Source organism: Cygnus atratus, chromosome 21 (genome assembly GCF_013377495.2).
Source record: "Cygnus atratus isolate AKBS03 ecotype Queensland, Australia chromosome 21, CAtr_DNAZoo_HiC_assembly, whole genome shotgun sequence".
Classification (NCBI taxonomy): domain Eukaryota; kingdom Metazoa; phylum Chordata; class Aves; order Anseriformes; family Anatidae; genus Cygnus; species Cygnus atratus.
In genome coordinates, this window is record NC_066382.1 from 3,122,716 (window position 1) to 3,147,062 (window position 24,347).

A 24,347-nucleotide genomic window follows, 5' to 3' on the forward strand; every position below is an offset into this window, starting at 1 on the left:
CTTTCTTGTACCTACATCAAACTTTCCTGCATAGACCTGTGGTTCTGTAACTGCCTAGACAAATAAATCTGCGTAGAGGGCAAGGGTGGAAGGAGCTGCTGTGAAATATCTTTATTCTTGGTTATATATTCAGTTAATCAGCTCCTGGGGAGGCTCCAAATGGAGATAAGAATGGAAATATCAGCTTGAAAGCTCCGCAGCAATGCAGCGGCAGCTCCAGAGCTGCGTTGGTGCTTTTGTGTGGCTGTCTCTGCAGGAGGCCCCTTCTGCACTGTGTCAGCACAGCTCAGATGTCCCCACACACGGTGCTAACGTGCCTGGAAATGTTTTCCCTAGCATTAGGACTTCTGAGAAATACTTGCCACACTGATGAAAAACAAGAGAGAAACCTGGCATCGCGTGGAGAACAGCATCTTGTGTTTCCATAAAACTTTCTTCCAGGTTTTCAGGCCCTAACTCTTAAATCCAGAAATTGCATTTAAGATACTTGCTTCTTCATTAGATCTGCTCTGTACTCTGGTTCATAACTGCTGCTTGTTTTTGCCTTCTTTTTGGCAAAGAAATCATTGTTTGCTGTTTGTTTGGTGTAAACACTGAAGCCAGTGAAGAGACAAGCATGCAAACAGCGTTTGCCTGCTGCTTGTCATCCCTCTAACTGGGGCTGCCTTGCAGAGCACTGGAAGAGCAGCTGGTCTCTGGGAAGGAGTCTCAGCCATGGTGCTTTCAAGCTTCAGAAAATGGGAGAACACTGTTCAATATAGCTCTAGCTGCAAGAGAAGAGAGCTGGGCCAACTTAGACAGGCTGAAAACAGTCCTTGAACTATCTCAGGCGTCTCCTTTGATGGGGCATTGAATGTTTGCTGTGTGTGTTGTGCTTGGAGTCTAATAAAGATTTACAGAATGAAGCTGTTTGTTTGTTTGTTTTGTTTAAATCAAAGGTCTCGAGGGCTGCTGTAATTATCAAACCCTCTTTTTTTCTTTTTTCTTTTTTTTTTTTTTTTTCCCAGCAAAGGGCACGGGGAGTTGCCAGTAATCTATAAAACAGCAATGACAGTCAATCTGGGGGAAATGATCTCAAGCATTATAAATATCTCCTACCAGGTTTGGGTTTTAAAGTTTTATGAAGTGATAGAGATTCTGGGGATGTTTTTACAAGAGACTGGAGAGCGAGCAGTAGGGCAGCTCGCAGGGGTAGCTGCGTTGTGTGCTGCCCGCGGGGCTGGATGCTGGCTGGAGCTCTCTGAAGCCCTGGGTGTTGTACCCTCAGGGGATGTGTGCTTGCTTGCAGGAGCAGATATGTCTCGGAGCATGAGAATGGAAAGCCTGGGTGTGGTTTCTGGCACTCTCTCTGACCTGCTTGTTGGCCTTGAGAAAAGCTCCTCATTTTTAGTGTCTTCCCTATCTCAGCTGGCAGCTCTTTGGGAAAGTGGCTTTGGTGGATTCCTGCGCCCTATGTGTTGGGCCCATGCAAGGTTAATGAGTGCTCGTGTTCTGGAGCTCACTTAGGTTGCCCTTAGGTATTGTTTGGTAGCCCTGTACACCACTAGGAATGCTGTCTCTGTGAAGAGCAGTGGTGCTTTACAAGCTTGATTAACTCCTGCTAACATTGCCACAAATTGTGAATCAGCTCTCTGCTGCAGAGGGTGGGGCATTAAAGGGATATAGGGCTTGTGCACGAGGGCACTGGCGTTGAGGGATCGCATCTGCCTCCCACTCAGGGAAGGAGTCATCAGCCTTCCTGAAACCTTCTGCTGAAAATCAAATGGAAACTTCCCCAGCAGCAGGGGGAGCGTCCATTCCGGAACCTTTCTGGGTAACGTCTGGATAACTTCCATTGTCTGGGCTGTTTTTCCCCCATTTTCTTGCTGCCAGAGGTGTTCCTCGGTTGGAGGTGAGGAAACGCTGACCTCAGAGGATGGTGTTTCCAGTTTCAACCACAGGCAGGAGCTACTGGAAATATCACCCCTTTCAAGATTCCAGCCCTGCTCTGCTGTTTTCTGTGGTTTGCATAAATCCCAATGGCTGGATCCTCACCTGGGCTGCACCAGCATCGTTCCCCTAAGGTTTAGGGGGCTCTTCTGGTTCGTGTAGCTGTGGATGCCCAGGTAGACTGAAATACTTCCCGATTGCTTGTTGCTGGATCCTAACCTTGTCATTACCTTAACGGCAGAGAATCCGTAACTGGAATTTCAGACTTCTACCTCTTTGATCTCCTTCTCACTCTCTTGTGTTGTCATGATTAATGACAGACTATTTGAAAAATGCTGCGGTGTCTGACTAATGCAATCTGAGGGGTGGGCAGAGTTCCTTATTTCCTCCTGTTGCAGACCTGTTAAGTGACTGGAGAAGAGTTTATTTTCCACTTCACTTTGTCAGAGCTTTTGAGTGCCTGGGGCAAGGAGGGGGTTAATATTCTCTGCTGTGTTAAAAGTAGCTTTTTTTTTTTTTAATCAATTAACCGCCTATCTTTCCTGGTCCAAAAAAGAAACAAAAGTATGTGTGACATCCAAATTCTGCACATAAAAATCCCATTTTATAATAATAAAATGTATCGAGTTACTTATCTGGAGGCTGTTTATCTTGCAGTAAGATACTCGCATCAGTTAGCGAGTGCCTCCATGGCTCTCTGCATCCCGTGGCTCGCCCTGACCAAGGATAGTGTGTGAACCACCAGCAATGGGTGAAAAAAGTCCTTGATGGCGAGTGGGAGCAATGCTGCAAGAGCAGCCAAGGACCTCTGGGATCTGGAGATGCAGGAAGAAAGGCACTGGTAGTCTGCGCACCAACAAAAGCCCCAAGGAAAATTTAACCCCTCTGGTGTTTTCTTATGTCTTCAGCGCACTGGTCTTCTGGATGTTGAGCTGCTGCTGGCATTTGTCAGTGAGGTTTGTACTGAGAGAGAGAAGCGGATGTCCCTGAGGACCCTGCAGTCCTGCAAAAGCAGAAGGGTGCTCTGGTGATGAGAGGGCAGGCTGTGTTGGCACCACTTGCTGCTGAGCCTGAGGTGTGAACCAAAACACGACTGCTTGCTGGGAGTGAAAACGCTCAGCCTGGTACTTCTGTTGCTGTAGTGCCCATCTCAGCAATGCCCAGTTGGTGCCAGAAACAAGTAACCACTTCTGATGGGGCTGCTCGGTGCTACGGAGGGAAAAATTCCACTCAGGCTTTTTGGGAAGGTCCTTTCTGTGCCGAGGGCTGTAGAGAGCACTCAGAATGCATTCGTTGGTGTCCCCTGGATCCCTGCACCCGGACGAGTGTCCCTGTCTCTGGAAGGGTCACTGCCACGGAGCTGTGGGCAGCAGCTGGAGCAGGCTGAGAAGCCAGGAGAGATGGGCCAAGAAGCAAACTGCAGCCAGGCTGGCTCCCGCAGGCTGGTATTTGTGCAATTGGTCTGTACTGACATATTTACTCTTCCTTTTAGAGCAAAGTGCCAGGTAAAGAGGGAGAGGACGTCAGACAGGAGTGCTAGACATCTCAGGGCTGGATCTCCAGCCATTGCCCCTTGCCTCACTAGGGCTCAATGGGCTACATTCTTCTTTCTTTTCCCCTCTGATTTAGACAAATAGGAGCTGGAGCCTTAAGGTATATTAGAGAGTGATAGGGATCTGGCTGATAATACATTCTGGGCTGTGCGTGAGGAAGCCATTAGCTTAAATCAGTATGGACAGGATCTGATAATGGGGAGGTGGATGAGGGGGAGAGGGGCTGTGGCTGTGCCAGGTGACAGCACTGATGCTCACCTTCTCCATCAGCCACAGCAACTGGGGCTGAGCCTCAGACCTGCAGGGTGATGCTGGGGAAAAGGGGATGCAGGTGGATGCCAAACAGCAGGAGCTGCTTGCTGGGTGCGCGTGGCTGCCACGATCCGTGTCCTTTCGCACCTAGCACCGAACCCTGGGTCAGCTCCGTCCCATCCCACACAGCCACAAGCAGAAGTGTGTGCGCACAGCCCCTGCAACGTGGAAGCTCACCAGGCTTGTTCATGCTTGAGTTGTCAGTGGAGGCTAATTAAAAAGCATGATCTCACTTAATGAGCGTGAGGATTCTTCTCTCCGTGTTTCAAGACACCTTTAGGCACTGTCAGACACGGCCAGGCAGCAGGCTCTGACTTCATCGCGATGCCTTCTTCCTCCTAGGAGGAAGAGGAGGCAGTGATCAGTGTCTTTGCCCTAAGCCTAATGCAAGAGAGGTCCAAAACCTGAAGGTCTCCCTGGCAGTTTGTCCTTGCAGCTTCTGGAGAACAGACAGGACTGAAGCCTGCTGTGCTGCAGTGGAAAATGCCTGGAATACCTGTCCAGAGACCTCAGTCCTCCTCTCATGCTTCCTCTTGCTTACCTCACCCTCTCTTTCCAAGCCACCGTTAATGATGTTAAATCTCTCTAGATGCTTTTGTTGTTAGCTTTCATTGCTTGGAGCGAAAATAGTAAGAGCTGGGAATTCCTCTTCAAGGCCCGATGAACTCAAGCCACGTGAAAACACCATCCAAAATCAGTCCCCCCTCTGCACGCCATCAAGCTGCAGCCCTTCAAACCAGCGTGCTGGGTGCCTGTGCCCAAAGTCCCTCGTTCCCCAGGGATGCCCGTGGGTCTGCTGCCTCTCCTCGTGCAGCTCTGCTGCCAGAGAAGGGAGGTCTTCTGCTGCCCATTGCATGCAGCAGAAGCTGGGCTTGAGGATCGTGTTTCCAGTCCTCAGGGCTTGGAAACCACCCGCTGTGGTGCTCGTCTCCAGGAGGGGCCGTGCCAGACAAGCTCTGTCTCCACTGGACCACTGACACCAGCTTCCTCCCTCCAGCTGGCCCGGCTCAGCCCAGCCTTGGTCATGTTTCCCCCTCTCCTCTCATGCCCAGCGGAGTCACGCAGGCATTTTGGGCCATAGGAATGTGCTGTTTTGACTCTGCAAACTCGGTGGGAGCACTTGCTAAAGACGCACTGTAGTTGTATCGGGCCCAAAAGGAGGAGGTGGGGAGGGAAATGGAAAAAATTACTGCTTCCAGCTGCGGCCAGGTTCCTGCTTGCTGTGTCCTTGTGCTGCTAGCAGCCTTGCCCAGGGACTGCTCCACACAACTTAATGACCTTAATGAAGCTGCAGCGAGTGGCACAGAGCTGATGCTTGTGTTGAGAGCCCCTTGGTTTGTGTCAGAGGCCCTGGATGCTGAGGATCCAGCGGTTCTCCTGTTGCATGAGTGGCAGAGCTGTGACCTCGGTGGAACCATGCTAGCTTGCCTTGTGCATGGACTTGTTTCACACTGTGGGCTCCAGTCTTGTCTTGGAGATTTAGTAACTGACTTCCCCACCTCCCTGCATTAAAAACTCAGTCTTTTCCTGTTAATAACCCTGGGAGGCAGGATGCCTGAGGTCACCCATTTGGTGATTTCAATCAGGCCATCTTGCTTCTTTCTAGGTGGTTGGTTACTGCCTTTTTGTCACAAACATTTTTGAAGGTATTCATATACCTCATGAGAAAAGGAGGACAGGAGAGAGAAAACAGGATCCAGCCTTCCAAACCTAGAGTGCCTTCTTTAAAACTTCCCACACATGAAAATCTGAGCAACACACAGACAGAAAGCAGTGAGAATGCACACAGGAGTTGATTGGAAATGCTGCAGAGCTCAAGACAAGGCCGTGCTCTGCGTATATCCCTTATCTCCTTCCTCAGGGGCTCCCTCTGGTCCTTTCTGCTGTGATGGTTGGTAGCCAGGAGTGAGACTGGCTGGCTCTAGGAAAGGGATGGAGATGGATGGGTAGAGGCAGCAGGGAAATCACCTCTCAGTGTCTAAATTACTGGTGACCCAGGAAGGCTCCGGATCGCCCTGAGAAAACATGTGTAAAGTGATCCCTCCTGCCAAATCTCCTTTGAGGCTTTGCTAGAGGAGGCTGTGGGTAGGGAAAGAAAGCAAAGATCCCGCATCTGATCTTCTGCTTCCAAGCCTGGTTTTACTGAGCGGTGCTTTATTTTCCTGGGGGGGTGCCTGATGGCTTCCTGCAAATGCATTCCCCCCAGAAAGAAACAGCCTAAATTTCTCCCACTGGCCACTTCTCATGGATTATCTGATGTGGTGAGCACTCTGTTGTGATGCAGAGAAGGCTCTGGAGAGAGGAGTGAAGGGAATGATGATGTGCAGGGAAAGCTTCTTGGCTTATCTTGGAGAAGTAACCCCACAGGAGGCCGTTCCTATTTCTTCCATTTGTAATTAAAGTGAGGGAAACCCCAGGCCTCTAAAGAAGAGAATAAATGCGTGGTGTTTTTTTCCCTACTCTGACAGAGTTGGGAACAGGCACAAAGAGGGAGATGGGACCCCTTTTTGCGAGAGTGCCTGCAGCAGGAGCTGGCTGGGGAGGTGTACGGGGGGAACGGGAAGGATGCTGCAGGATGCGGCTGGTGATCGTACCAGAGTCCAAGTGCTGCTGTGAGCCACATGCTGGAGTGACTTGCCACGAATGCTTGCCCGTGAGTCTTTGTCAAATCTGTCTGTCTAAGCAGGAGGAGTGCTTTCTTCTTCCCTGCAGTCACCCCCCTGGCTGCCTTAGGCTGTCGAAGTCATGCTAGAGAGCACAAGCATAAAAGAAACCTCAGTCGAGCCCTGTGGTTACAGCACTGCAGCCCAGGACACTGCATGCCGTGGCTGTTCATTCTTCTGGGTTAACTGCTGCTCCTGACAGCAGATTGGTTTTAAACAGCTTCTAGCCAGAAGAAAATAGTGTGCAATGCTGAATCTCCTGCGGTGAGACAGGAATGACGCTCCTTCTCCTTGTGTTGTTTCTCATTTTGACGTTTTAGCATCTTTTCTGCATATGTCTGGTTCATTGCTTTTAATAGAGTTAAGTGCAGTTGTCAGAAACTATTATTAAACTAAGCTCAATGTTGCCTACATTTTGGGTGCCTTTACAAAGCATTTAGAAAATTCAGCTGCACGTGAAGAGCCACCAAAGGTGGGAATAACCCCCTCCTGGAGGTGAGCAGTCCCAAATCTGCACGGCTGAGAGCTCAAGGCCCCAGGAGCCACTGGGTGTATTTCCAGAAGGGCTCCCACGAGCAAAGCAGGACTGGCTCTGGCTGCCTTGAGAAAAGCAACCCCAGTGTAGATAAGCAGAGCCATTTTTGTACTAAGGAGGATTAACAAGGTTAGTTTTAATCATAAACCCGCATCAGCAGCCAAGACTTGAAATGCTCCTGCCCAGAAAGGAAAACTGCAGAAGAAACAATGAGGATAACTCTGCCCCGGGTGACCAGATGGGAAAAGACTCTGAAATTTTCTGCATTTACTTACCACTGCTTTTTGTTGCCAGTGGAAGCTGCCTTGAACAGTCAATGAAGGGAGAGCTGCCTATTCACTGACAGATTTGCAGATTTATATTTCGTTATTTAGCTGCCACAAAAGGTTCCCCGTTCCTGCAAATAATTAACTGCCTGGCACTTCTCAGGGCCTTCAATTACACACCTGCAAAAGTATTTGCCTGATTGGGACCTCAGAGAAGAGAATCAATAAAGAAACAAGTTTAGTGCAGTTTTTAAATAATCAGTTTGGTGTTATTTCTCTGCTGTCTTACTCATAAAGGTGAAGCCTTTATGCTCTAATGAGCACTACCTTCATTTCAGCCCAGCCTTATAGCCTGAACATATTTGCTTTGGGTAGAAGCTGCAGAGGCCAAGGGGGTGAGCCTTTGAAAAAATCAAGTTAATTTAATTCTGGCTGCTGCTGGCTTCAATGGACTCCAATAAAAACAGGAGTCTGATTTCTTAAGCACCTTGCTTTAAAAGCTCGTGCTACTCTCAAAAGGCATAGTAGGCTAATATTATGATGCTAAGGGCTGGCTGAAATGGCTCCCACAGACCAGATTTTCTAGAGCATCTTTGTAGCTCCTTACACGTCTCCTGAGCAGAGAACAAGTCTTATTCTTTCAGCTTTCAGAGATGTTTTCAGCATCTGTTAGAGCACAGGGTGCTGTGGAAGGCAGTCGGAGGGAACAGCACTCCCAGGGCAAAACTGGAGAAACAGAGACCTCCTCCTGCAGGTCCGTAAGCTGGTCCGACCCTTGCCAAGCACGTGTGTAGCTCTCTGCCAGGTCTGCACGAGAAGCCTAAACACTGGGAAATATTTATGTTGCTAAATGACTTGTGTTAACAGTGTTACATTGAGATGGTGCCTCTGTGAAGCAACTGCAAAAGAAAAACCAAGCAGGCAAATGAGTATGTTGTGTTATAGTAAGCATCAGTAATATTGTGTATTATTTGATCCTATTACATCAATATTATATGAAGATAACCTGATGCTGGGCTATTGGTTTCTGCTTTGTAGAGGGAGTGGTGGCTTGCCAGGCTGCTAGCTACTGGTGGAAGGAAGAAACGGGTTCTGGATGCTCGAGACTGATGCTGAAAGATCAAGACAGAAGCCAGGCTGCATCCCCACTGCCCTTTGTTGGTTACCCTTGGGCAGCGCGTGTGCAGCGAGCTGCTGGAGCTTCTCAAAGGGGCTTCTCAAACCACCCTTGTGAAGGTATAAGCAATAACTCAGAGTATAACAGGGGAGATTCAAGACCAGAAAATGCAAGTTATCCAACTCTATTTTCTGTGAGTGGATTTGTTAACACCAGACCTTCAGGTATTGTTTGGTGCTGCTTGACCTCTAGGGCTGTGACTCTGCTGATCTGCCCCTCTGAGGATCCCGGCTGAAAGAAGGTGTAATGCTGGAGAGAGGGAAGGAGGGATCACATGGAGCGTGTGTCAGGAGAATGGAAAAAAAGGAGTCTCTTTTCCAAACCAACATCATTAAAGAAAAAAAGCAAAACACAGAGTCTGCAAGGAAGCCCTTGAGGACAAAGATGGGAACAGAGTTGGGCAATGCAACAAATAGACCATTTTTCATCACAATCTCATAACTGCTGTCTTGTTCCCAGTCTGCTCTTATGACAGACTTTGCAATACCCACTGGGGACTCTTCTAGGACACAGTGCTGTGAGCCAGAACCTCATTTTAGCATTATACCAGGGAAACTATGCTAGGCAAACTGGAGCCACGGAGTCAGGTTTGGATCCAAAGTACTTTTTTTTTTTTTTTTTTTTCCTTTTGGCTCCAGAAGCCCAGAGCAAAGAATGTAAATTGGCTTTGCAGAAGTACGTCAATTTTGGTGCCAAAGTTTCATTTGATATCATCTCTGTCTGGCACCTACACAGCAGGTGCTTCCCGAGATGACCTGAGGCACGCAGGCACAACGCGAGCACCGGGTCATGCGTCTTGCACGAGGCTACGTGCCACTGCCTCCTTGCAGCTACAGAGGCTGTCTCCTGACACTGTGCCCCCAGCCACAGCTACAAATGGATTTTGCAGGAAGGCTGGCTGCTCCAGCCTCCTCCACCGCTACCCAAACCAACGCGCTGCCTCACAATCCATCACGCGAGTGATAAGCCTCCAGTGCTCACTGTGAGTCATCTCTACAAACTCTGTGCTGAGTCCTGCGGAGGCTGAGCAAGCTATTTGCTTGAGTAAAAAGTGCTCAGAGGAGTTTAGGATGCAGACCTGGCCCCTTGAGAGAAGCAGTCCCCTTTTCCTTTGGCTACCAGGTTCGTACCTCGGTCTCTGCTAGCTCTCGGCCACAGGAGGTGTTCAGATGCCCATCTGAATAGCGAGCAGGAGTCAGGTGAAACAGGCAAACCTTCTTCAGTACTTGGGTTTGTGGCCAAGAAAAAGGACAGATCTTGGAATAAGAGCAGTCTGGAGTGTCATCCATGGCCCAGGGAAGGGCAGGAGCATCTAAATGCTTACATGGTTTTGTAGGGAGACAATACTCTTAGTATCCTCTTGTCCATCCATCAGCCATGTCAGATTCAACATGCTGAGCTGGGAAGGTAGGGATGGGATGGGACTCAGACCAGCTAAAGCCAGCCTGCCTCTGTGGATGTTTTTCTAGTCTGGAATTGTTTAAATCCACCAGGATTTAGACTGAGCCAGGATCAAACCGCTGAGTGCCTCAAACCCCCACGGAGTTTTCAAGGTGAAAAAGGACTTTCTATCAGATTCCCAGCTAAAGGAGTGCGTTCCTACCCTGTCCTTAATTGTTAACATTTGAGAGAGTCAATTAAATTGTTTTCATGATGGAGCAAGGATCTTTCCTCTCTCCTGCACTTCCAAGGTCACGTTTGGTAGCAAACTCCCATGGAAAGATTGCAAAAAATTCCTTGCTGGAAGATATGATTAAACAAAACTCTTTTGGTGAATTAACAGGCAGATCACTAATCGGACTTAACCTCTCTGAGCTAATGCTCGCTGACGGGCGATTGTTTCAATTAATTCAAGGTGACAGTAACTGACAGCCTTTTGAGGGAAAGGCTGCTGTGTCCAAACAGGAGATGTCCTCTAAAGTACCTTTGCAAATAAAGCTGTAAAAAGGAGGTTTAAACAAGAGGAAGGTATCTTGTGTAAGGCACCTTCTTATACCCTCAGTACTCTGCAAAACTCTGCACAGTTTGCTCTGCTCTTCCATCCCCAAATCTCCTGGAGTGTCTCAGCTTTGTACCTGCTCTGTATTTCCACCTGAACACACCTTTCCTCTCCTGGTTAAAGAGGAAATTCTGCCCCGTCCCTGCCGTGGGTGCCTGAACTCGTGGGGGATCAGGCCAACCTGCCTCCTGCTTACAGGTAAAATGTGCTCTCGTTCGGTGCCTCGGAATTGTAATGTGAGATGTGATGGAAAGGAATGGTGATATAATATTGGAAGAATGTTTCTTTTAGCTAGAAGCAATTTTTCCTGGGCTTTGTTTTGTTTTAAGCAGACACAGCCCTGAGTGAAACCTTTTAATGTGATGTGGAGCAGTGTGGAGAATTAGTCATTTAGACTGAAAAAAGCAGGATGTAGCTTGGCAGAAAGCAGTGAGGACGGCGTGGCTAAAGCTGCAGGATTTACAAGGAGACAGGTGAACTGTCCCGCTGCAGTAATATTTGGCTGGAGAAATTTGCAAGGAAGCAGCATCACAGTTATCCCTAGCACGCACACAACAGTTACATGTGGTTTGGTGATGCCAGTAGGAAGCAAAATAAAAGTGCCTCACTCTCAGTAAGTTAATTACCAGGTGCTGGATAAAAATGCACTTAGCCATGCTGGGTGGGAGACTGTTTACAGAGTAGGTACAAAGCCAGGAGCTGCAGAAAGAGAGGAAAGAGTTGAGAGAGAGGAGACGGAGCTGTGTAGGGAGACAGAGGGCCTGGTGTTCAACCCATGGGATTTGCAGGGGGAGCAGGGGAAGGAGGCGGTGTTCCTTGCCTTAGCTCCTGTGCCTTTCCCCTCGAGTCTTTCGGGACGCGTCCTCCAACACGCCCCTGGCTTCTCCTCCCTCGCAGCCAGACAAATTGGGCCTCGCCGAGCGTCCTCCCCCAGGTGCCCGGGCGCCAGGCCGTCAGCGCGGCGGTGGCGGAGGAGGCCACAGACAGGGAGGCTGCTGGCGCTGAGTGACAGCGCTGGCCTCCCGCCAGCGGGACAGCAGGCCGGGCCGCGGCGGCGACCCGCGGCCTTTTGCAAACGAGGTGCCCAATTAACCACTCTCCTCCACTCAGAGATGAGTTATTCCTCCTCCTGAAACACAAACGTGTGTCATGGAGGGGCCTTGGGGTGCTGCGCCTTGGGTCTGTCCATGGCGTTGCTGGAGGACAGTGTTATGGCTTGGCGGGTCTCCTGGGGATTTAATAGCAGGCTTCTCTGAGTAAGACCAGGTATCCTAATTAGCCTGTTGATCCTAAGGATGTGCTGTGGCCTGACCGTTTGCCTTCCTGTGATGAGTGACCAAATGATTCTGATCAGTGCTGACAGCCGCAGCGAGTTAGTGACCCATGGGGATGCTGCTTTTAGCCCTGGTTTTGCAGCAGGTGACATCCACTTCCCCTGCCATCTATTTTACCCTCCCTCCCCCTTTCTTTTTTAATTGCCAGGCAATTTGGACCAAAAAAAAAGAAAAAGAAAAAGGCCTGCGCTCTTTGCCTGGCAAAACTATCCTTTCCATCACAGAAACTGAGCTTGAGCTGCAAAATAGTTTGCTATATTCTTCACCCAGACTCACCATGGATTAGCATCCTTCTCTGAGGGCTCAGCTGTCAGTAGCTGCTGGTACAGGTTGTCCTTACCTGCTCTTGGGGCATCCAACAGCAATACTGGGCTGTGGATAATTGTAGGGGATACCGGAAAATGAAGTTCCCGGTCTAATACACCACAGCCCCCAGAAATCAGCCTTTTGGTTACTGATTTTCAAGCCACTGTGGAGCACCTATGCTGTGTCAGAGCAGGGTTCTGCTCGTAATCCTCAGAGAAGCAGGTTCAGAACTGAAAAGGGAGTTTTGTAAGGGTGAAACCCAAGGACCAGGGATGTGCTCTTGATGGTTCATGCTGCAGCACTCCTGCTGTCCGAGCAGCACTGATCCCATGCAGAATGGGTGCTCTGAGACTTGGTTTTCCTTTCCCAAGGAGAGCAGCTGATTCAGTAATGCAGTGATATGCTTTGGTACTGGAGTACAGTGATGGAACTGGAGCCTTGCAGCAGAAATTGGTTGAACTGGTTATAAGTAAAAAATAATTTTTTGGATAGTAGCCCACAACTGAGGGTTCCCAAAATACTCCAGAAACTGTGCATTTCTCAGTCAGGTTCATATGTCAGACTTCTGTGGTGAGTTCAGAGAATGGAGGACCAGAACTTCACGTGGAGTCACCACAAGCAGAGGAATAGATGTTACTTCTCTTTGTGAGAGGGTGGTTTCTTTTTCTCCAAGCACACATTGGTTTTCTTGCTGTCGCCAGCTTGTGCTCTTTTCTCACTTTGATCTTCAGATCAAAGAGCAGAGGGGCATGGGAGGTGGAGGGGACAGGCAAGGGTGGGGGGCAGGTTGGTCACAGAACATTACATTTTACTAACAAGCAACCCAGAAAGGGAAAAAAAAAAAGATAAAGGAGAAGTGGAAAGCAAATATATAAGCGGAGTGGGAAGAGTCAAGATGTTCTAGAGACAACTGTACTTGTGTGGCGTGCCTGTCCAGACCAAACCATGGGACCCAACATGGGCACAGGGCTGGTGCTGGCTCCAGTCTGAGTGCGGAGCCTCCCAGACCCATCTGCTTGCACTCAGAGCACCATGCAGAAGGGTTTAGGTCCCACACAAGTCTGCTGCTGCCCCCAGAACAAGCAGCACCCATCCCAGTGCAAGGCACCAGTCCTGGATGGATGCTGAAGGCAAGCTCTGTGTCCCTGCTGGGAAATAACATGGGGAATAGAGCTGGCCGAAGTGCCAGCTGGTTTTCAGTCGTTGATGATGCATGGTAGCTGGATGACAAAAAGTGCTGGGAAAGGCAGCTAAGGCTCCAAAAGAGGCTGTGCCCAGTTGCTTCACAAGGAATAATTCCCCCTCTGTTTTTCTTACTGGAAGAATATTGCCCTGGAGAAGGTGGGAGCTTTACGCTGATGGAGTGGCTCCCACTGGGCTGGAGCTCCCAGCCCACCTTTTCTCCCTGATGTAACTGCCCCTGTTCCTTTGGGTCTGGCAGTTGGATGGGCAGAGGATGATGTGCTCTCCTGGCTTTAGCAGGTAAGGCTTATTCTCAGGAATGAAGCCTTAGAAGGAGATAAACAGGATCACCTCTCCCTGTTTCAAACCTCTCTTTGATGTGGACCAGCTTTCAGGTGACGGCCCATAGAATCGAAGTGAACAGATGAGCTGTGTGGTTGTGAAATGGAGATATTTTTTAAAAAAGAATTGCTTAGAAATATTGTTTATTGTTTCATTGTCTCTACTAAAGACAGTGCCTTTCCAACCCTGGCTGTGGGCACAGAGCCAGGACATATCATGAATTACAATAATAAAAATAATTTTCACTAGGAGGGTTGGCTCCCTTCAGATCGTGCAGCTCCCTCCCTCTCCTCTCTGGTAAATAGCTTTAATACCCCGCAGGCGCCAAATCACTTGACCTAGGTTAGCCTGTGAACTGGGATGCTTTCTGCTCGGCTGAGTGGGCCGGAGCCGGGATTTTTCCTCCCATTCTCTGGCTGTCAATCCAGGTAATAGTCAAAGCCTTATCTGAAATGCATTAGACTTTCAGCGAATTGTCTGGGCTCCGGGCCCTGGGTGCTGAAGGCACTCGTGCGTGTGATGTGTACGAAGAGGCGAGACGGTAGCTTTTAACACCCCTTGCCTCATCTCTCCTCTTGGCTGGGGTTCAGCAAATCTCCGCAGTCTGCCAGCAGGAGACGTATTCCTCTGGGTTCAAGTATGTAGGCAGTGGTAACTGATCGGTGACAAGATGCTGCTCCGAGGTGCTCAGCACCCAGTTTTGAGGCTATTTTGCCTAATACAGGAAAGTTGTGTTAGAGATGTGGATGGTTTCCACAGAAGAGAGAAAAGCAAGGAAAAAGGAGAGGACATGAGAAGGGTCTGAGGGGGAGGATTTTGAGAGATGTTTAGGGGGTCTGAAGAAGTCTACTTTGGAAATGTTCTCAGCTGGAGAGTGGATATGAGGCTTCATTCAAAATTAAGACCAGAAATCAGACCTTCCATTTCATGTCCCTGCATAAAAGAGAGAAAGCTTTACCTTCTTATACCTGTGGGCAGACACGGCTCGAACTTGGGCTGGAGTGGCTGCTCCAGAGAGGCACCTTGTCCTCAGCTGCCCACCTGGGGGGGTTCTGCTCCCCTGGTAGCTGCTTCCAAAAAGCTTTCAGCTGACGAACATGGAGAGTAAATATCTAAGCAGATGTCAGAGCATGATGGGTGCATCTCTTTTGCTCGCTGTCACGACCCTTCTTTTGTGGAGTTAAGGGGGAAACACTTGTCAGTAGTCCCAGTAGTTTTTATTTGTGATTTTCAAAGGTTGCTTTGCTTAAAAAAATGTGCTGAACACCTTCAGAGCTATTTAATTTATTATTATTGTTATTATTATTTTAATTTTAAAAAGTGTTCCAGGGAAGAACAGACAACGCAAAAATTGCCTGTCCCGTTGTGTTCTTCCACAGCCACACAGGCAGTCAGCCTCCAAGAGCTCTGTTTGAGACTTTTTTGATACTTTGAGTATGGACAGAGTGTAGGATTATGTATTAAAGCAGCTGAAACCTGCTGCCCTGCTTCCTAGCTCTGTCTATTAGACAATAAATAACTAATGCTGTATTTTTAAGAGTGTAAATTTCAATTTGAAAGCACAATTCTCCTTTGAAATGGCACCTAGTGAATCTGTACTTTAACAATTCTCCCTCATGGCTATCTGCAGTACCATGTTTGTGATTCCCGAGGGGAAGAAATGATCAAAATACCTTATATTGCTCAGCCTGATGTTGCTGACACTTCAAACACTTCCATGTCCACTTCACCACAGCGATGAACGCTCCCTACTTTTCAGCCCTTCTGCTTTCTGCAAAGGGAGAAGACGCTGAGTAGCTCCCCGGGCACCAGCAGCACTGGTCAGGGCAGGGCCAGTTCAGGGAGAGCAGAAGCAGCAGCAGAGCATGTTCCTCATCCCACTCTTGCACCAAGAGGATGACCCAACATTCAAGGCCTATTACTTCCATGGCCTCTCTGCTGATGGGAGAGGAAACTGGTTACAAGGGTGGTCTTTTGGCACTGTGTAGAAATCAGTTAATGCTCAGTGTACCATTTCCAGATAACCATTGAACAAACATGAGTGAATTCAAGAACCTCTCACTCCTCTGTGCTAGAGGGAACAGACATTTCTAATGCTATCGAAGGCTTTGTGAGGCAAGGTCTGTCATTTTCTACATTTTTGCACAATGTCTAGCAAAATAGGCTGACTATAATGCAAATAATGCTGTTATTAGTGGGTCAGCCTTGACGACTAGGAAGCCATGATTCACAGATGTGTAACAATTGTAGCTGGCAAAAGGGAATGAAATGGGGTAAAAGGAAAACACATCAGAATGTCAATGCAGCAGGATCGGGGCCAGTTCAATATATGTGGTTTGGGCAGCAAATTCCTAATTTGCAATGGCATACAGAGGAACTTTATAGGAATTTAGAGGTTTGTCACTTGAATCCCATTTCAGCCTTCTGGAAAATGCTGTAAAGAAGCTGTCAACATTGTTTGTGCCTTTTTCTCACCATATTAAAACAAAACCTACAGGAACACAGAGGATCGAGATGAGCTGACTGCTTCCCGGCACCATCTCCTGTTCAGACATCCTCCTCCCAGCCAGAACCTATGGAGGTCTTACAGAAAATCTGCTATGAGAGCAGCATGAAGATATTCCTGCTGGTATTCCACAGGTACAAACACCTCTCTGCGTGGAGAGCTAGAGCTTTTTGTCCTGCTATCAAAATGGACCTGATATATATATATATATATATATATATATATTTTTTTTTTTTGTATTAGTAAGTAGGCACTTAGCTGCAAGGAGCGATATTCTAAACAGATCCAAAAGTCTGGGGGGCAGTTATCCTGCAATTATTTTTATGCCATGGTTTAAGAACTGGAAAATGTGATAAATTCTGCCCAAGTCGTGATGGGATTATTTGTCTAATGTTAACACGTTTGACCCTCTCAAATGCACAGAGGATGTCTTTGCCCAGTTAACCAAGATGGTACAAGCTGGATTAGTTCTCTTCTAGAGAACTTGGTGTAAAGGCATGGGAATTGTAGTGTGAGCCTGAAATAAATGTAGCCCTTAGCCCGAACAAGTCTGGAAAGGCACGCCACTGGGAGGACTTGTATGGTGCTGCAGTTTTTGGGTGGTGGAATAGTTCAGTAGTGGATGCCATGGGGCTGGGGATGAGAGCCAGCTTGCCTTTCCCACTTCCCCTTCCTCTGTTTTGTTTTGTTTTTCCTTTCAGATTCTAATGATCCTCATCAGAGCTTATTAACCACTTAACTGTAATCCTGTTGGAATGTCTCTGCCTCCAGAGCTACTCTTCTTACCAGCTAGGAGATCTGAGACAAATCACTCATTTATTCACGGGCTTTAGGTATCCAGTGATAGGAATGGCAGTGAGACAGCTGCAGGGAGCTGTGACACTTCTGGGGTATGCCCAAGCCAGCAAGGGAAGCTGGAGGCATGGGGTGTTTGTAAGCAGGATGTGACAACAGGCATGGTCAGTGCTGCCTACAGTGGGATTTGCATGGGCGAGTCTTTTAATTTAAGTCTTTTGCAGAAAGGTTCTCAGGAGGAGAAACAGAGGGACTCTATGTTGTGATGGAAGAATCCACATCCTTGACATGAACTGGAGATTCCTTCCAGGGAATCTTTCTTTCCCATCATCCATTCTTCTTAGCTCTTTGCTCTCACGCATTGCCCAGCCTCAGAAGGGCAGAGCAAGTGATCAAAAGAAGCTGGAGCATCTGAGCAGAGGCTGTATTGCTGTCCCACCACTGGGAGGACATGGTCTTGTCACACTCCTGCAGCTGGCCAAAGCTAAAGGAGCTAGAGTACTGCCTGTGTGACTTTTGCAGCAGGTTTATTTACTCTGTTTTCACACCTACCTTGGCAGTGGTGAGGTAATCTGAGGGAAGTGTGGGGAGAATAATGCTTTAGCACATAACGAACATGTTTTCCTCCAGTTTTGATCCTTGCTCCCACCATCAACTACTCCCTCGTCCTCCTGAAAAGAGTAGATGAACTGTCTGCAGTCACTGAATAAGCAGGGGAGGTTGGTTCTGACATTTGTAAGGAGAAACCGTTGTGGTAATGTTGCATGGAAAGCTGCTGTGCGAGGCTGGCCAGCAAAAGAACCTTTAGGGTTGGAGAAAGAGAGAGAAAACAGGAAAAGTCGGAGTTTCACAATGTCCGTGCTGAAAGAAACAAGAGGCCAGGTCAGCAAGTCCAAGGCCTTGACTGGAAATCCAGAAGCAGGACTAATTTATGGTTTGCTAGGTAATCTTTATGGAATTCCAGGAGTGAGAAGCCATTCACTGACCCGTTCCGAGACTGCTTCTTGTCCCTGGGCTTGGCCGGGCAGGAAGTCGGAGCCCTTGCGCTCACAGTGATCTTGCCCGGGGGCCACGGCTGCAATCCAGGCCACAACCACATCCTGGCCTCTCAGCCTGGGCAATCACCATCATGTGCTCGCCCCACAGCTCGCCGGCAGCGGGTGCAGCCTCACCTCAGCAGGGAACCAGGAGAGGGTGCACGGTGGGATGCTGAGGGTGCTGGTTTGGGTGTGCTGGAGCACCTGGGGTGCTGGCAGAGATGCCCACCAGAAGCTTGTCGAAGCCTCGCCGGCATGATGCCTGGCTAGACCCAGTGCTGTTCACCCCAGGGATAGCTGCTCTGCATTTTTTGAATCCATAACAATGTGGAAGCTTGTTCTCTTAGGCTTTTCCAGGCATAACCTGGGTTTGAAATCCCTTCTGTCAGGCTGAAATATATATTGTTGCTCTATAGGATACAATCTTGATTAGGTTGAAAGGATTCTTTATAAGACTTCATCGTGGCTCTCCTTAAATCCCTTAGGATGGCTTCCCTGCTCCTTTATCCTTTGCCCTGTTCATTTGAGCAAGTGCATGCAGTGATGCTGCACCATCCAACCTCAGATTAGTATCCCACGGAGGTGGATGTGCTACAAATAAAATAGGAACCTTTCACAGCTCCTCTACAGTGAATACCCAGCCTGATTCTTTATTCTTATGTCCTACAGCAAAGCCATGCACTCGGGGCACTGGCTATGGGGGTGCAAAGTCAGGTTCTGCCCCTACCAGGCTGGAACCATCTTCTGACTTCTGTGTATACTCTATTTTTTGGGTGTTTTTAGAAGAATTCCACACATTGTCAGTAGATGGAGAGTGTGCAAGAAAACATGAAACATGCAGTACAAATGGATGCAATCCCCGAATGGGAGGGAGGGTGACAATTCTGGGGAACAACTAAGGAGGAAAATCAAAGCTGCTGGTGACTCTTCAAGTGATCAGAATTGTGACAAACCTGTGAATTATGTCAATATTTGTTAACAGGCTTACTGGAGCCAAGTCTCTTGACTTCCCATGCTGGATTTGGTTTTAGGAGGGCTTCAGAGAAGACACTTGCCTTCTACACGCTCTTGTTTATCTGCTGGTAAAATAAGGAGAGGAAAAAAGGGTTTCATTTATTCTGTAGAGGTGAGACCTTGAAGATAAACTGGTGCAAATCTTCACAGTCCTCAGAGGGCTAAAACAAAAGAAAAACCTCCTTCACATGGTGAGCTCCCTGTTCACAGCCCCTTCTTTCTTTGGAAGCCTGCTGCTGCCCCTTGCTGCAAGACAGAGAGAGACCTTAAAGGCATGGGTGAGAGCACAGCTCTTGCTCAGACTGCAAATCTTCCAAAGGATTAGGGTTTTACTTCAAATAGAGGAATGTAAATGTGTCTGGCTCCATAGCGGCTGGAAATTTCTCGCTGGAGCCAATGTTGGGCCATACTTGGCGGTGACAAGACGTTTGTTTGCCCACCCTGGTTGGACTACAGCTCTCGGGCTGGAAAATGTTAAAATGGGCTGTGCGTGCTTTCGGTGTCATAAAGCAGAGCCGGGTGGGGGAGGGCTTAGGGGAGGAACTGGATATAGGTGATTATTCTGCAGCACTCACAGTTGTGTGTGCTAGGGATGGCAAGCTGGGGGAAGAAGCTGGGTTCGTTTAGTCTGACTCCAAGGCTGGGAGCTTGAGCTCATCTATTTTTTTTCCCTTTTTTTTTTTTCCTTCTAGTTATCACTGTTTCCTGGCATTTTGTCCGCTTGCAGATTCATGAAGGTATTTGGGGCTCTAAATCTGGGGACTTGGCATTTAGATGCCTTCGTGCTTTCAAGCTCTTTGCAGATGAAGAAAGGTATCCTGCAAGTGAGCAAGCAGAAAGAGAAATGTCAGCAAAAAAAAAAAACCAGCAAATTGGCCTGCATTTAACAGAGGTGAGCAGCATCAGGCACAGCACTAGCGCCCCTGTGTATGCTGCTAGTGGAGCTTAGGGAAAGATCAGATGTGCTGCATGCACAAGGAATTTGACAGACCTGGGCGCCTGCTCACATGTCTGGGGTGGCTGGTAGCAGCTCCGTGTTAGGACAGTGCTCTTGTGTAGGGCAGCAGCGTAAAAAGGCTTTGAATGTCTCCTAGGTCACCACGAAGGAGGCCGTACCTGCCAAGGAGGATTGAGATTCTCTGTATGTCCTTTGGTGTCTCCATGGGGTGTGTTTTGCTGCAGTACAGTGGGGTCAGAAGATCACAGATCCATATGGGGTAGGCAGTTTTTTACCTCCGTGCTACCTTTATCTCCAGTAAAGACAGCCCCTCTCTGCAGGACTGGAGGGCAGAAATGAGCAGCATGCTTGGATTTCTTCTCTTGATGTCAGCAATAATCAGAAACCGCCTTTTGCCAGAGCTCTGTTTGGAAATCTAATGTCTATATCGAAGTTATGGCAGTTGTGAAACAAGCAGGGCTTTGCTTCAGAGCAGCACAATTTTAAAAGTGCATGAGACAAACAGGCCTGAAATTAATGCTTAGGGAAAGTAATAGTGGGGCAAATGTAGCCAGATTTCAAGTGTAGAATGTCTCTGATGTTTTAAAGACTAACAAAAAATTGACAGGAGTCTGTTCAGTGATAGGGTCCGGCCTTCCCTCTTGCCCTGCTCTTTGGGCAGGAGAAGGGCATCACAGCACAAACAGAGGACCAGGGACTGAAAGGTGCAGGTTCAACCTGTGTGCCTGGCTGACTTCAGGCATGCTATTTTTTTCTATTATTCCGTGAGAGTCTTTTGAATACAATGGGAAGAATAACGGTGCCTTCTTCAGACTATGACTCAGTTTTTTTGTGTAGATGAAATGCTTTGATCTCCATGAAGGACTAGCTGCTCATGGTAGGTGATGGGAAGCCTAAGAGAGCCAAGAGATATTTGGCATTGATCAGCAGAGTTTTTCTGTGTTATCGCATTTTGGCCAGTGCTCCCTTGGAGCTAGACATCCTTCTTAACTCAGTTGGAAATAAGATGTTATGTGTCCCCATGGCTTCCAGGTTTAAGTCGTCAGTGGTGTAATTTAGAGCCCTGAGAGCTTTTGTGTTTTATTGTCTCCTCTACGATGAGCAATGGGAGATACAAGTTACTGCTCTAGTCCTTAACAAGGAGAAAATCATTCTCTGTAATGGATAAACTTACCAGAAATATATGTATGCAGCTGATAAAGTGATCATGTAAAAATAAAAATGCCAGGCTGCGTGAGACAAATGTACCGAATTCAATGGGTGAGATGGATCCAAGGTGCTGTAGGAAACCATGGAGAAATAACTGGTTAAGGATGTGAATCAGGGATGGATCTGTGGTCATTATCTATTTAAGTCCTTCATCTTTAATGGGACTTGAAGCAGATCTTCTGAAGAAGATCTTCTGAAGCCAGTGCTCAATAGGATTGTAGATGCTGATGGACTGCTGGCTGGCTTTTTCCCGTTACCATCATAAAGCGGTCTGAAGTGGTGGAATGATATTCCAAAAACTGAGATCTATATTTCACACTGACAAGTGCTCATCTCAGTGAATTTATGTTTTCAGGGGCTACAAAAACAATATCAGGTCTCCATCCAGGAGACAGAGATGAGGTGCATTTGGCCAGAGTGAAAGAAAACAAGAAGGCAAAGGTGGTGTAGTCACTGTCAAATTGGGAAAGGACTTTATAGGGCTGGACAATGGATGGAGGAGGTACAGGGAACAGTGTTGTCTGTAACAGGGCAAGCTGAGTGAGAAATGTTTCGGCAGGGTGTGACGTCCTTTCTCCTCAGAGCTGGAGTGGCTGTACAAGAGGCTCAGTCCTCATTTCAGCAGTCACCTTAGTCACCTTCATCCTAAACCAATTTCTTACACGTCCCTGCTCATCAGGCAGCAAGAAATGGGGTAGAACTGCATGCATGAGATATTTATTTAGACATAAATCAAGAAAACTTTATCCCAAGCTGTGTCTCCTTATCCTGTTTTCTGAGAGCTTTGGGGTGAAGTTCTTATTTGCCCCGTTGCCTTTCCAGCAGAACTCTTCTCCTTGCTCACAGCAAACACCAAAGCATCTTTCTCTCCTGACCCTTACTGTCCTTTCCAAAGAAATATGTTCAGTCAGGGGTTTTGACAGGCTCAGTGCTTTAGCCCTCAACGGCAGTTTGTATTTACATAAGTGGAACACTAATATTTACTTAAGATTATGCTGTATTTTTCACGACTGAAGGGAAGATTATGCTGCGTGCTTTTTATATTTTGGAGGTGGGGAAGTGGAATGGTCCCATGGCTTGCCTAGAGGACCAGAGACTTGTTCTGCTTTGCATTAAGTATGAAAATTAGAGCAGATGGGTGACTGGGACCAGAAACAACGTTGTCCAAAAGCAGTGGAAAAGCATGTTGTTGTGATTTCTCAGGAGAAGCAGCACAAATCAGCTAAACAAAGTTGTATACAGCCAGAGAGAACCTGTGCCTAGCCTGCTGCTCCCTGCATCAGGCACCACAGCTTACTGAGGTTTGCTTACTTTGTGCAAAACATCACCAGCCAAATCCAGTCCTGGTGACAGTCCCCTGACGTGGGGATCAAATGCAGCTGTATCCTTGCTGACCCCAAGGATGGGAAATAACTCCACTGATTTCAGCCAGTGCTGATTTATACCAAATGAATATCTGATTACACACTAAGGAATACAAATATCTTAATATTTATATTCTGTCAGTATCTGAGAGTTTATATTCAATAACAATATATTTGTTATCTACTGATATATAATTGTAATATAGCAACAGCAAAAAAAGAGCTGGACAAATATTAGAACAGTAAGGACTTGCAACTCAGAGGCAAACATCTTTAACCCAAACATCACCAATAAGTGCAATATTTTGAATGAATTGGTAGCAAGCATTCCTTCCCAAAGTTAAAGTCTTTTTTTAAATCTACTCAGGATCACTTCAATATTTATATAATCTAAGAGACGAAATTCCCATGTACTGAAAGACACAGAAATAATTTTGTTCCAGGCAATCTGGTGGGCCTGCAGCTCTGCACTCAGCAATTCTGTTGCACAGGTGACAGCTACCTAGGCATGGTCCTGCTTTAGCTCTACCTGTGCCTCTTCTGCAGAAGTTAATGCGCTCTTTTAAGACTGAAATACATGGGAAACTGCTGTGAAATGGGTTGGAGTTTGGCACCTTGCATCTCTCAGCATCTGGGCCTTGGTTCTTCACCTCAAACCGTCCTGAGCGTGGGCCGTATGTCACTTGCTGGCACAGGATGAGGCTGTTGCAAGAGGCCTGTCCATGTGTGCTAGGGAGCCAAAACAATATGACGCTTCCAATCTGTCCTAAAGCATGAGCTCTTTTAATTGTTCCCCCCATCCGGCAGGCAGAACTGGCACCAGCACAGACAACTGCTCTGCAGGTCTCACCAGCCGGCAGGCTGGACCTTCCAGATTTAGCCTTGGCATCTGCGAGTTTAACTGCAGGCACCAGGAAATCTGCTGGCAGCAAGAGGAGAGGGAGGCTGGGCGGCTGTCCCTTCAGGAGAGAGGCCCCAGTGTTGTTCCATGTGCAGGATTTTCCTTGCCCACACAAATACACTAATGGCATTACCACCAGGTATTTAAGCAGCCCATGAAAACGGTTGGGAAGAGACTAGGGATGGGAAAGCCCAGGCTGGTGTGTTTCTCTGGAGACCACACACGTGCTGTATTTATGAACCAAAGAAACAAAAACGAAGTTGTCTCCCTTAAAAAAAAAAAAAAAAAAAATAATAATACCTGACTAACAGAACTGTGTGGTCTGGCAGTGGCTCCCTATCCTTTGCTTAACTTACTAGAGAAACAAACACAACCTTCTTTAATTTTTATCACTTTGCTCATATTTCTCTCCTGTTTAAGCCTTTGAGAGAAATCCTGGGAGTAAGCCTTCAAAAGAAGCAGTGCCTTGTGACTAGCGGTTGCAGGAGTCCAGGTTCAAGAAGGGCTGATCGCGGAAAGTATACGGCCAGCCAGCCTGAATTGTTTCTTCTGACAGTGGATTGAATTCCTCCAGCGTGTCTTTCACCTCCCTAGGGCATCCGTTTGCAGTGCGGTTATGGGTGCTCCTTGCTGCATTTAGCTAACTTCCCCCTGGCAATCTCCAACAGGAAAAACCCCGTGATTTTAAAAGGCCAGCACACAGAGCATTAAGGTACTCACCAGCCTTTATCAAAGTTTGTGGGACAAATGAAAAATTGGCTGCTCTACCTTGTTCCAGCAGCCCTGATGCTTCAGCAGTTTGGGTGCATTTGAAGCTGAGGAAAGAAAAGTCCCAGGTTTGTGGTGGTTTTGGTCCTGCTTCCCCATGGGCCAGCCTTCAGGGCGCCTACATTGGTATTTCATCTGGGGAAAGCAGGTATCCATATCTGCTGCTTTTCAGTTTTAATTGTATGTTAGTATTTTCA

General features: G+C 47.7%; 1 protein-coding gene across 2 annotated transcripts in view; it reads left to right on the plus strand.

The window, feature by feature from the left end:
- Positions 1–16,100: 16,100 nt before the first annotated feature.
- The window catches only part of SDF4 (stromal cell derived factor 4), a 58,753-nt gene continuing 50,506 nt past the window's right edge, over positions 16,101–24,347 (plus strand). The window contains exon 1 of one of the 2 annotated variants that reach the window (XM_035557433.2): positions 16,101–16,238. The gene's annotated coding sequence lies outside the window, so the exon portion shown is untranslated. The remainder of the gene's footprint in view (positions 16,239–24,347) is intronic. The other variant, XM_035557430.1, reaches the window with a different exon arrangement.